Source organism: Mesoplodon densirostris, chromosome 5 (assembly GCF_025265405.1).
Source record: "Mesoplodon densirostris isolate mMesDen1 chromosome 5, mMesDen1 primary haplotype, whole genome shotgun sequence".
Lineage (NCBI taxonomy): Eukaryota > Metazoa > Chordata > Mammalia > Artiodactyla > Ziphiidae > Mesoplodon > Mesoplodon densirostris.
Window position 1 is genome coordinate 77,152,078 of NC_082665.1, and position 13,244 is coordinate 77,165,321.

The window sequence follows — 13,244 nt, forward strand, 5'->3', positions numbered from 1 at the left end:
AAAAATTAAATACAAAGAAAATATATTAAAAGCAGCAAGGGAGAAACAAAAAATAACACATAAGCGAATCCCCATAAGGTTAACAGCTGATCTTTTAGCAGAAACTCTGCAAGCCAGAAGGGAGTGGCAGGACATATTTAAAGTGATGAAGGAGAAAAACCTACAACCAAGATTACTCTACCCAGCAAGGATCTCATTCACATTTGATGGATAAATTAAAACCTTTAAAGACAAGCAAAAGCTGAGAGAGATCAGCACCACCAAACAAGCTCTACAACAAATGCTAAATGAACTTTTCTAGGCAGGAAACACAAGAGAAGGAAAAGACCTACAATAACAAACCCAAAACAATTAAGAAAATGGGAATAGGAACATACATATTTATAATTACCTTAAATGTAAATGGATTAAATGTTCCCACCAAAAGACACAGACTGGCTGAATGGATACAAAAATGGATATATGCTGTCTACAAGAGACCCACATCAGACCTAGGGACACATACAGACTGAAAGTGAGGGGATGGAAAAAGATATTCCATGCAAATGGAAATCAGAAGAAAGCTGGAGTAGCAATTCTCATATCAGAAAAAATAGACTTTAAAATAAAGACTATTAGAAGAGACAAAGAAGGACACTACATAATGATCAAAGGATTGATCCAAGAAGAAGATATAACAATTGTAAATATTTATGCACCCAATATAGGAGCAACCCAATACATAAGGCAAATACTAACAACCATAAAAGTGGAAATCCACAGTAACACATTCATAGTAGGGGACTTTAACACCCCACTTTCACCAATGGACAGATCACCCAAAATGAAAATAAATAAGGAAACACAAGCTTTATTCCATCCAAAAACAACAGAATACACATTTTTCTCATGTGCTCATGGAACATTCTCCAGGATAGACCATATCTTGGGTCACATATCCAGCCTTGGTAAATTTAGGAAAATTGAAATCGTATCAAGTACCTTTTCTGACAACAAGGCTATGAGACTAGATATCAATTATAGGAAAAGAACTGTAAAAGATACAAACACATGGAGGCTAAACAATACACTACTGAATAACGAAGTGATCATTGAAGAAATCAAAGAGGAAATCAAAAAACACCTAGAAACAAATGACAATGGAGACACAATGACTCAAAACCTATAGGATGCAGCAAAAGCAGTTCTAAGAGGGAAGTTTATAGCAATACAATCCTACCTTAAGAAACAGGAAACATCTAAAATAAACAAACTAACCTTGCACCTAAAGCAATTAGAGAAAGAAGAACAAAAACACCCCAAATTTAGCAGAAGGAAATAAATCATAAAGATCAGATCAGAAATAAATGAAAAAGAAATGAAGGAAACAATAGCAAAGATCAATAAAACTAAAAGCATTTTCTTTGAGAAGATAAACAAAATTGATAAACCATTAGCCAGACTCATCATGAAAAAAAGGGAGAAGACTCAAATCAATAGAATTAGAAATGAAAAAGGAGAAGAAACAACAGACACTGAAGAAATACAAAAATTCATGAGAGATTACTACAAGCAACTCTATGCCAAAAACTGGACAACCTGGAAGAAATGGACAAATTCTTGCAAATGCACAACCTGCCAAGACTGAATCAGAAAGAAATAGAAAATATGAACAGACCAATCACAAGCACTGAAATTGAAACTGTGATTAAAAATCTTCCCACAAACAAAATCCCAGGAACAGAGGGCTTCACAGGCGAATTCTATCAAACATTTAGAGAAAAGCTAACACCTATCCTTCTCAAACTCTTCCAAAATATAGCAGAGGGAGGAACACTCCCAAACTCATTCTACGAGGCCACCATCACCCTGATACCAAAACCAGACAAGGATGTCACAAAGAAAGAAAACTACAGGCCAATATCACTGATGAACATAGATGCAAAAATCCTGAACAAAATACTAGCAAACAGAATCCAACAGCACATTAAAAGGATCATACACCATGATCACATGGGGTTTATTCTAGGAATGCAAGGATTCTTCAAAATATGCAAATCAATCAATGTGATACACCATATTAAAAAATTGAAGGAGAACAACCATATGATCATCTCAATAGATGCAGAGAAAGCTTTTGAGAAAATTCAACACCCATTTATGATAAAAACCCTCCAGAAAGTAGGCATGGAGGGAATTTACCTCAACATAATAAAGGCCATATGTGACAAACCCACAGCCAACATCATCCTCAATGGTGAAAAACTGAAAGCATTTCCACTAAGATCAGGAACAAGACAAGGCTGCCCACTCTCACCACTCTTATTCAACATAATTTTGGAAGTTTTAGCCACAGCAATCAGAGAAGAAAAGGAAATAAAAGGAATTCAAATCAGAAAAGAAGAAGTTAAGCTGTCACTGTTTTTCAGATGACATGATACTATACATAGAGAATCCTAAAGATGCTACCAGAAAACTACTAGAGCTAATCAATGAATTTGGTAAAGTAGCAGGATACAAAATTAATGCACAGAAATCTCTGGCATTCTTATACACTAATGATGAAAAATCAGAAAGTGAAATTAAGAAAACACTCCCATTTACCATTGCAACAAAAAGAATAATATATCTAGGAATAAACCTCCCTAAGGAGACAAAAGACCTGTATGCAGAAAATTGTAAGACACTGATGAAAGAAATTAAAGATGATACAAATAGATGGAGAGATATACCATGTTCTTGGATTGGAAGAATCAACATTGTGAAAATGACTCTACTACCCAAAGCAATCTACAGAGTCAATGCAATTCCTATCAAACTACCTCTGGCATTTTTCACAGAACTAGAACATAAATTTCACAATTTGTATGGAAACACAAAAGACCTGAATAGCCAAAGCAGTCTTGAGAACGAAAAATGGAGCTGGAGGAATCAGGCTCCCTGATTTCAGACTATACTACAAAGCTACAGTAATCAAGACAGTATGGTACTGGCACAAAAACAGAAATATAGATCAACGGTACAGGATAGAAAGCCCAGAGATAAACCCATGCACATATGGTCAACTTATCTTTGATAAATGAGGCAAGAATATACAGTGGAGAAAAGACAGTCTCTTCAATAAGTGGCGCTGGGAAAACTGGACATGTTAAAACATGTTAAAGTATGAAATTAGAACACTCCCTAACACCATACACAAAATAAGCTCAAAATGGATTAAAGACCTAAATGTAAGGCCAGAAACTATCAAACTCTTAGAGGATAACATAGGCAGAACACTCTATGACATAAATCACAGCAAGATCCTTTTCACCCACCTCCTAGAGAAATGGAAATATAGACAAAAATAAACAAATGGGACCTAATGAAACTTCAAAGCTTTTGCACAGCAAAGGAAACCATAAACAAGACCGAAAGACAACCCTCAGAACGGGAGAAAATATTTGCAAATGAAGCAACTGACAAAGGATTAATCTCCAAAATTCACAAGCAGCCTATGCAGCTCAATAGCAAAAAGAAACAAACAACCCAATCCAAAAATGGGCAGAAGACCTAAACAGACATTTCTCCAAAGAAGATATACAGATTGCCAACAAACACATGAAAGAATGCTCAACATCATTAATCATTACAGAAATGCAAATCAAAACTACAATGAGATATCACCTCACACCAGTCAGAATGACCATCATCAAAAAATCTAGAAACAATAAATGCTGGAGAGGGTGTGGAGAAAATGGAACCCTCATACACTGTTGGTGGCAATGTAAATTGATACAGTCACTAAGGAGAACAGTATGGAGGTTCCTTAAAAAACTACAAATAGAACTACCATATGACCCAGCAATCCCACTACTGGGCATATATCCTGAGAAAAACATAATTCAAAAAGAGTCATGTACCACATGTTCATTGCAGCTCTATTTACAATAGCCAGGACATGGAAGCAACCTAAGCGTCCATGAACAGATGAATGGATAAAGAAGATGTGGCACATATATACAATGGAATATTACTCAGCCATCCAAAGAAACAAATTTGAGTTATTTGTAGTGAGGTCAATGGACCTAGAGTCTGTCATACAGAGTGAACTAAGTCAGAAAGAGAAAAACAAATACCGTATGCTAACACATATATATGGAATCTAAAAAAGAAAAGAAAAGAAAAGAAAAGGTTATGAAGAACCTAGGGGTAAGATGGGAATAAAGACACAGACCTACTAGAGCATGGACTTGAGGTTATGGGGAACGGTAAGGGTAAGCTCTGACCAAGTGAGAGAGTGGTGTGGACATATATACACTGCCAAACATAAACTAGATAGCTAGTGGGAAGCAGCCACATGACACAGGGAGATCAACTAGGTGGTTTGTGACCACCTAGAGGGGTGGGATAGGGAGGGCGGGAGAGAGGGAGAAGCAAGAGGGAAGAGATATGGGAACATATGTATAACTGATTCACTTTGTTATATAGCAGAAACTAACACATCATTGTAAAGCAATTATACTCCAATAAAGATGTTAAAAAGAAAGAAAAGAAAGAAAGAAATATAAGAAGTTGCAACTCAAAACACTGGTACCTGACCAGTAATTCTTTTGGCAATGTGTACACTGGAAGTTGTTTGTTTCTTTTGTTTTGATTGTTTGGTATATTGTAATTGAGGGACAGGTAGCATGGAGCTTTTAAATGCACGTTAACCTTTGCTACTAAAAAATTATAGCGACTTGTTGAGACTCAGTTTCTAATCTTTACAAGCAAATGAATGCCATGGCTTTTCATAACTCTCCCAACTTTATTACAAGAATGTCATAAAATATTTTAAGATATACAAAAATGTGTAAAGTATAATACAATGAACACTTACATATCCAACTCCCAGTTTAAGAATTCAAGCATTAGCAAAGGCAGCTGAAGCTCTGAATTCCCTCCCTAATTATAACCCCTTCCCAATCCGCACTATTCTGAATCTTGTGCTTTATCACCACCAAACATTTAAAAAATGCTTTTATTATATATGTAAGTATGTAACCTTAAAACAAGTAGCACCGTTCAGTGTGTTTTTACACTTTAAGTGGTATCATACTTGGGTTTTTTCTTGCCTTTTTTGCTCAAAATTTGTGATATTTATCCCCTTTGATGCTGGAGCTCACTGATTATCTGTATGCCATTCCATCACTATTCTGCATTTGTTCTCCTGATGAAGTACCTTTCACGTTGTTTCTACCCCTCCCCCACCTCCCTATCACTTTTACTTACAAAGCTGCTGGGAACATTCTTTTTTTTTTTTTTTTTTAAACATCCTTATTGGAGTATAATTGCTTTACAATGGTGTGTTAGTTTCTGCTTTTAACAAAGCGAATCAACCATACATATACATATGTTCCCCTATCTCCTCCCTCTTGTGTCTCCCTCCCACCTTCCCTATTCCACCCCTCTAGGTGGTCACAAAGCACCGAAGTGATCTCTGTGCTGTGCAGCTGCTTCCCACTAGCTTTCTATTTTACATTTGCTGGGAACATTCTTGCATACCCTCCTTGGATTCATTATACCTTAAACTACAAAATATACACATGCATGGAAAACTGAGCCTTTCAAATACAGTTCCTACATAAAGTCATTATTTTCAGAGTGATTTACCATCACTCATATTTGATCCTTTATAATGGCTCCAAAGTGGATATTTTATAAGAAGATGCAATCCACAGAGGGATAGAATGATTTAAAAGTCAGAATTATGGAACTTTTGAAAAGCCCTGCAAAGTACCAAGGAGTCTATCTAATCGAACACCTTCATTTTATAGACGAGGAAAGTGATTGCAGGATGGGGAAGGGGCCTCCCCAGTGGTGAGCACTGGGCTTCAGAGTGGATCCTATACTGGTCTCCACCATGATGGACATACATGTGAAATAAATATAATATAAGTAAATCCCTTGCTTTTTCTTCTGTTCTCTAAGACCCACTAAACAATGCATCATGAGACGTGGACCACTCGTAAGTCCTTCCCGGCTGAATTATGACTGTGCTTCCCTTGGTCAATTCAAACCACATTCTTAAATTTTCAAAAGTCAATTCCACCCTAGCTTTGCTGGAGTCGAAGCAAACATCAAAGATAAAATAGATTTTCTAATCAAACACAAGAATAATTGGATTTGCAAAGGGAAATAAAATCATAAAGGAAAAGAAATTAGAACATAAATATGTTTGGAAGAATTTCTCAGAACAAGAGTTATTACAGTTGGGAAACTATGGGTTTCCTTGGAGAAGAATGAATTTTAAAAGCTGCCTGTCATTTGATGAGATTCCGTAAGAATTCCCTCTTTGACTAAACTTTAGTCAGGCTCCTCTGAGTCCATCCTTTCCTCAACAAGGCCTCATCCTCGGCTGCAGTCTCTGTCCCACTGGGCCCAGCTCAGCAAGTATTCCCATGCCCTTCATACCTAACCAATTCCCCTTAGTAATCTTCCATCCACTGACCCCTCCCTGCCCACTGGCTACACATCCACAGCTGCCCCTGTTGTATTCAGCATGGAGGTCAATCTCTCTCCCTTATTGCAACAGTCTTGAGTAAACTCTTCCTTGCCTGTTTGATTTCTGTCTGGTGCAATTTTTCTTGGACAGATTCATGTCTCAATGCCAGAATGTCACTGGGTCCCAGAATACAAACTGCCTATAATTAGGAGGACCGTGTCTTGGTTAACCTGAAAAGGTTTTAATTTCTCCATCAAATCTGAATGAGATCCTTGCTGGGTACAGTAATCTTGGTTGAGGGTTTTTCCCTTTCTTCCCTTTAAATATGTCCTGCCACTCCCTTCTGGCTTGCAGAATTGCTGCTGAAAGATCAGCTCTTAACCTTATAGGGATCGCCTTGTATGTTATTTGTTGTTTTCCCTTGCTGCTTTTAATATTTTTTCTTTGTATTTAATTTTTGATAGTTTAATATGTGTCTTGGCATGTTTCTCCTTGGATTTATCCCGTATGGGACTCTCTGTGCTTCCTGGACTTGATTGACTACTTCCTTTCCCATGTTAGGGAAGTTTTCAACTATAATCTCTTCAAATATTTTCTCTGACCCCTTCTTTTTCTCTTCTTCTTCTGGGACCACTACAATTTGAATGTTGGTGTGTTTGATGTTGTCCCAGCGGTCTCCGAGACTGTCCTCCATTGTTTTCATTCTTTTTTCTTTATTCTGCTCTGCAGTAGTTATTTCCACTATTTTATCTTCCAGGTCACTTATCCGTTCTTCTGCCTCAGTTATTCTGCTATTGATCCCTTCTAGAGAATTTTTAATTTCATTTATTGTGTTGTTCATTGTTGCTTGTTTCATCTTTAGTTCTTCTAGGTCCTTGCTAAATGTGTCTTGTATTTTCTCCATTCTGTTTCCAAGATTTTGGATCATCTTTACTATCATTACTCTGAATTCTTTTTCAGGTAGACTGCCTATTTCCTCTTCATTTGCTTGGTCTGGTGGGTTTTTATCTTGCTCCTTCATCTGCTGCATATTTCTCTGTCTTCTCATTTTGCTTACCTTACTGTGTTTGGGGCCTCCTTTTTGTAGGCTGCAGGTTCCTAGTTCCCGTTGTCTTTGGTGTCTGCCCCCAGTGGGTAAAGTTGGTTCAGTGGCTTGTGTAGGCTTCCTGGTGGAAGGGACTGGTGCCTGTGTTCTGATGGGTGGGGCAGGATCTTGTCTTTCTGGTGGGCAGGGCTGCGTCCAGTGGTGTGTTTTGGGGTGTCTGTGAACTTAGTATGATTTTAGGCAGCCTCTCTAAATGGGTGGGTTGTGTTCCTGTCTTGCTAGTTGTTTGGTTTAGGGTGTCCAGCACTGTAGATTGCTGGTTGTTGAGTGGAGCTCAGTGTTAGTGTTGAGATGGAGATCTCTGGGAGAGCTCTTACTAATTGACATTACGTGGGGCCGGGAGGTCTCTGGTGGATGAATGTCCTGAACTCGGCTCTCCCACCTCAGAGGCTCAAGCCTGACACCCAGCCAGAGCACCAAGACCCTGTCAGCCACACGGCAGATGAGTGGTTTATTACCGAGGATATTAAAACACAGGAACCAACAGCCAGATGAAGAGATTCATAGGTGAGATCGAGAATAAAGAAACTTCAGTCCTCTTGGAGTTTGGAGCCCAACACTGTGGCACATGGAGGCATGCTGCTTCACCAACCTGGAAGTTCTCTGAAACCCCTCCTTTTGGATTTTAATGGTGGCTTCACTACACAACATGGTTGATTAAATCCCTAGGCACTGGTGATTAATTCAAACTCCAGAACCACTTGGTTAACCTGAGATGGTCTCAGTGCGTGCCTGACACAGAAGCACTATCACCAATGTTGCCCGTTCCATTGTCAAAAGGATCCTGGTTTAGACAATAAATTATATGGCCACCCACATGTGATGTGAAATTTACTGGCTAAACTGTCACTGAGAACCTTAATGACAAGAGGACCTGTTGGACTTAAAAACGGTGTTACAGCAACTACAAAGGACACAAGAAAGCAGACTCTTTAAATGAGAACATTCGTTTTTAGTCCTGACTCCCTAGGCATAGTTACATCTGACTTTATGTCCCAAATTAAAATGTTTCTCCATAAATAAAAAATGATTTTCCTCACTTCGTATTTCAAACATGTTCACCCATTGCCTTTATTATACCTCTCCCTTGATGACTGCAGATGGGTTTATCACAGTACATTTTACGAGACATGCATTCCCGAGTGAGAGGGAGGGAGGGAGGAGATAGAGCCTGGGAAAGCCCATGAGGCACAGGTCTTAGGAAAAACAGTGGCGATAAGGGAAGCACTACCTCATTCTCCACTATCATTAAAGGACTGAAATGAATTTGCAAAACAATAACTGAAGCTGACACCTGCTCTTGACAGGTGGGAGCAGATCAAGATTGAGCTGTGCTTTTACTGCTGTGGAAAGAGGGCCAGGCAGGAAGGAATCCCCTACTGCCTCCCACCTGGAAACGCTGCGTTTCTTGTCTTCTTTCCTAACACCAAAGGAGGAGACCCCTCATTAAGGTGAGGTTTGTGAGAAATTTTGAGCAATGTTTTTTTTAGTTACTTCCACTTATTTGAAAATATCTGCAAGAGACCCTTATCCTGCAGAGCTCTCCCACATCCGATGGGATGGGGTGAGAGCTGCACACCCTGTAGGCAAGACCTCAGGCTCTGGCTTTAGGGTACAGATGGGCTGGGGGGTGGAGGGGAAAGGGTTGGATTAGGATAATCTCCAAATTTCCTCCTACCAGGAAAGTCTAAGATTCTCCCCTCTGCTAGGTTTGTTCGCCCCATTTTACAGGCAGGAAGATTTGAATGAGGAGAGCGCAAGGTCACTGAGGGGGACCTCTTGACTTCAGTGTTCAGTAAGTGACCTGCAGGACAAGATTGCCAGTTTAGAAAGAGGAACAAAAGCCGTCAGAAGGGTGTTTTACCCATGCTACTCAAAGCACGATCCTGCCCACAGCGTCACCCCTCACAGGAGCTGGTTGGAAATGCAGGCTCTCAGGCCCCACCCAGACCCGCTGGATGAGAATCTCCGTTTAACAAGACTCCAAGTGATTCGTATGCACTTTAGAGTCTGAGAAACACTGGCTGGAGCTGTGGATTACACTTTGAATAGCAGGACTCCAAAAAGCATTTCAAGCTATGAAATAGCTTTTGAAGAAAATTCTGATGCTTTTATGGGATCAGGCCAGCTTTCCAAGCTCCAAGGCATCACTTCCCATACCAGCACCCTCTACAGAATTACTAAACTTAATTTTTTACAATATGAATTTAAATCTGATAAGAGCAATAGAAAGGGGGCCTTCATGAATTTGGGGCTAAGCGTGTGCTCTCTCTCTCTCTCTTTCCCCCTCTCTCTTCTCTTTCCTTCTCCCTAAATCTCTGATGTACAGCTTTGCATTAGTAATAATCTTGGATTCATAGCACACTCTTAGCATCGTGTTTGTCTTAAGAGGAGGACGCCAGCCTTGTTTGGGTTGGAGATTATGAATTATAGTTTGTTTGGCAGTTTGCTGGGTTTGCTTGCCCATGTTTGCCCCTGACTCCTAATTCTGCATCAGCTAGAAGTCTCTTTGCTTAAATAAGCAGGAAACCTCTTTCCCTTCAATTTAGGAAATACTGTATTCTAATTTTATCTTACTGATCATCTGACTAAGGAGTGAAAACCAAGCATAAACCTGTGTTAATAATTTTCCCACCTTTTCTTTATATCTGGGGGCAGATACTGCAGAAATCATTTGGTGTGAAATGAAGTTTCAACTAGTTCTAATATATGGGTAGTCTTGGGAAGAAACAGGAAGAATTATTTGCAGGTTTTAGTTGAACTACATGAAATTGCTACTTTTACAAGTTAAAAAAGTCAAATATTGGCAATTTCCTTTAGTCAACCTAGTTAAAATGTTTCAGTTAAGAATTTCTTGACCTAAGAAATATTAAGAGAGTTGACAGTGCTATTTGTGGACCCTGGGTTGTCTCTTTTATTTGGAGATATTTTTTGGAAGTTGGGGCAAATGTTTTGAAGACTAGACAACCATCTTTCTATTCTAAGTAGGCAGGGAGACGTGGGCTGTGGGAAGGTCAAATTTGGTTATGGATTCAGGATGAATGTATGTGTCCTAGAAGGAGGCTTATAACCCTCTGCATCTGTGAAATATGTAAGTGGTGACACAGAAATATAGATAGTTGACACACAAACTAAGGTAAGTTTATTTTCTACTTCCTTTTTATGTCAGGTGTAGTTAATACTTGAACTCTGACAGGGGTATGAAAAGAAAACTCCCTCCTCACTACGTTAGCATCAGTCTTTAGCTGAACGTGAGAGAAGAAGCATCAAAGTGAAGTGTAAGAATCTCATCCCTTTCTGGGTTAATTGTCACAGTTACACTATAGGCCTGCTGTGTTCCATGGCACGCTGGGCATAATTCTGTGATCGGCCAAATTGCATCACATTCTAATTATGTGTCCTGTCCTGGGATCACACTTTGAGTTGAAGGTGGAGACCATGTCTTATTCATGATGATGTGCCCAGTGGCTTCAAGGCAGCTTGGCACACAGTAGTTATCAATAACTGTTTTATGCCAAATTTTAAAATTTGTGGAACAAATGATAACTTTTAATATCTCATCACATTAACAAAAATTGAAAATATTACATTAAAAATCTTTGTGGATTACAGAAACCAAGTTGGCAATAAATATCAAGGGTCACATCCTATGAACAAATAATTATAATAAAATCACATACCCTATGAACCAGTAATTACAAGACATTTATCTTAGGAGAGAGCCTGAAATTCAAAAAAATACATTAGGTAAAAAAAAGTTTGTCAACATTATATATGAGTTCGAAAACCTGAAAACAAGTTAAAAACCCAAGAGTAGGATATAATATTATAGATAAATGATATTTTGGGGAATATTTAATAACATTGGAAAATGCTCAAGTAAGGAGGGGAAGAAAAACCATGACAGTAATGTCCTTTTTTTTTTTTAAACTTAGCATCACATCACAAAGATGTCCCAAGTATTCAAAATTCTGGCAAAGTAGTGTTTGTAATGGTTTTAGAATTCCATTGGATACAAATACAGTAAGTTAGTAACTATGTTTTATAAACGTACACATGTACACACACACTAAAAATAACATTCATGGGGTAATATGCATATTGTCTGGCACCTTCTTTTTTTCAGGTAACAACATAATCTAGACAGCTCACCACAGAAGCACACGCAAACCTTCCTCAGTTCATTTTCGCGCCGGGATACTATTCCATTGCAGAGACATGCATTGATTTTTCAAAACAACTTGTATTGATACTTTCAGCTCTTTATAGCTTTTTGCTATTAAACAATCCTGTGGTAGATACTTTTGACAAACATTTCTGTGCATTTATGCAAGAACATTTGTGGGCTAAATTCTGAAATTGCTGGATCAAAGAGAATGTTCACTTTAAGAACTTGAATAAACTTTGGCAAAGTGCCCTCCAAATTGTTACACCAATGAACACTGTCTTGAACACTGTATGAAGGCACTGCTTCATTTTAAAATGGAAATAGGGGATGGGATATATTTGTGTGGGTGTATTTGAAACAGAGCTCATGAGCTCCTGCAACACATGGAGCCATGACAACTGGGTCTCCCTCCCTCCTTCCCTACGCCCTTGTCACTCTGTCTTCCCTCCCTCCTTCCTGCCTTTTTTCTTTTCTTCCATCCTTCCTTCTCCTCCCCTTCCTTCCCTCCACGTTCCTCCCTTCCCTCCCTCTCTCCCTCCTTCCCTCCCTTCCTTTCTTTCTTCCTTCCCTCCACATTCCTCCCTTCCCTCCCTCCCTCCCTCTCTCCCTCCCTCCTTCCCTCTCTCCCTCCCTCCTTCCCTCCCTTCCTTCCTTTCTTCCTTCCCACCTTATTATTTGATCTAATGGGAGGAGAGATGGGGGAACATTAGAGTGAAGACCAGTGAAGAATTCGTGTGGCAGTTAGAGAATTAGAAGAGAACAGGAAATGGGCTTAGCTGGAGGTAGGGTGCTCCCTCTGGGAGGACATATGCTGAAACTGGACCCACACAGAGGAGGGCAGCATGGCCCCTGCCTAAGGATGACGTGCAATTCTGTGACGTGTTCCGTATTTTACAGTAACTGTGAGGTGAGTGTGCGCTCACTAACCTTATTGTGGTAAGTGTATCAAATCATGACGTACATGTATCAAATCATCACCTTGTACATGGTAAAAGATAAACTGAGGCATATTGAACACTTTAAGAGTTTATTGAGCAAAAATAGATTTGAATGGAGTGGCGTTAAATCAGAAGTGGTGAGGAGCCTCCACTGACAGGAGCTCAGGGAGATACTTTACAGCGAAAAGGTGGAAGCACAGTGAGGAAATCATTGACTGGCTACAGCTTCAAGCCTGATTGGCAGTTTGTGCTCGGTTGTCCTTAGGTTTCAATTCCGTAACCTTGAGGCATTTACAGGATTAGATTTTGGTTTGCTGATGTTGGCTGCATCAGCATCAGAGCCACCACAGACTAATGACCTATTAGTTTAATTCTCTTAGTGTACACCTTAACCTTACACAATGTTACATGTCAAATATATCTTGAGAAAGCAGGAACAAAAGTCGGAAGCAGACTGTTGGGGGGAATACAGTGCACAGAAATCTGCAGTGTGGACAAGTCGGACATGGGTGAGGACAATTTGGATGTGTCTCTAATTTTCATGGGCATAGAAAGGATTCGCGGAGGATCCTTGTTTACGATGCAGAT

General features: G+C 39.3%; 1 protein-coding gene and 1 non-coding gene across 2 annotated transcripts in view; one reads left to right on the forward strand and one right to left on the reverse strand.

Moving 5' to 3' along the window:
* NEK11 (NIMA related kinase 11) overlaps positions 1–13,244 on the reverse strand; it is a 283,846-nt gene that overhangs the window by 15,885 nt on the left and 254,717 nt on the right.
* LOC132491537 (U6 spliceosomal RNA) lies at positions 12,506–12,612 on the forward strand. Its single transcript, XR_009532743.1, has one exon. It is a non-coding gene; the product is annotated as a U6 spliceosomal RNA (small nuclear RNA).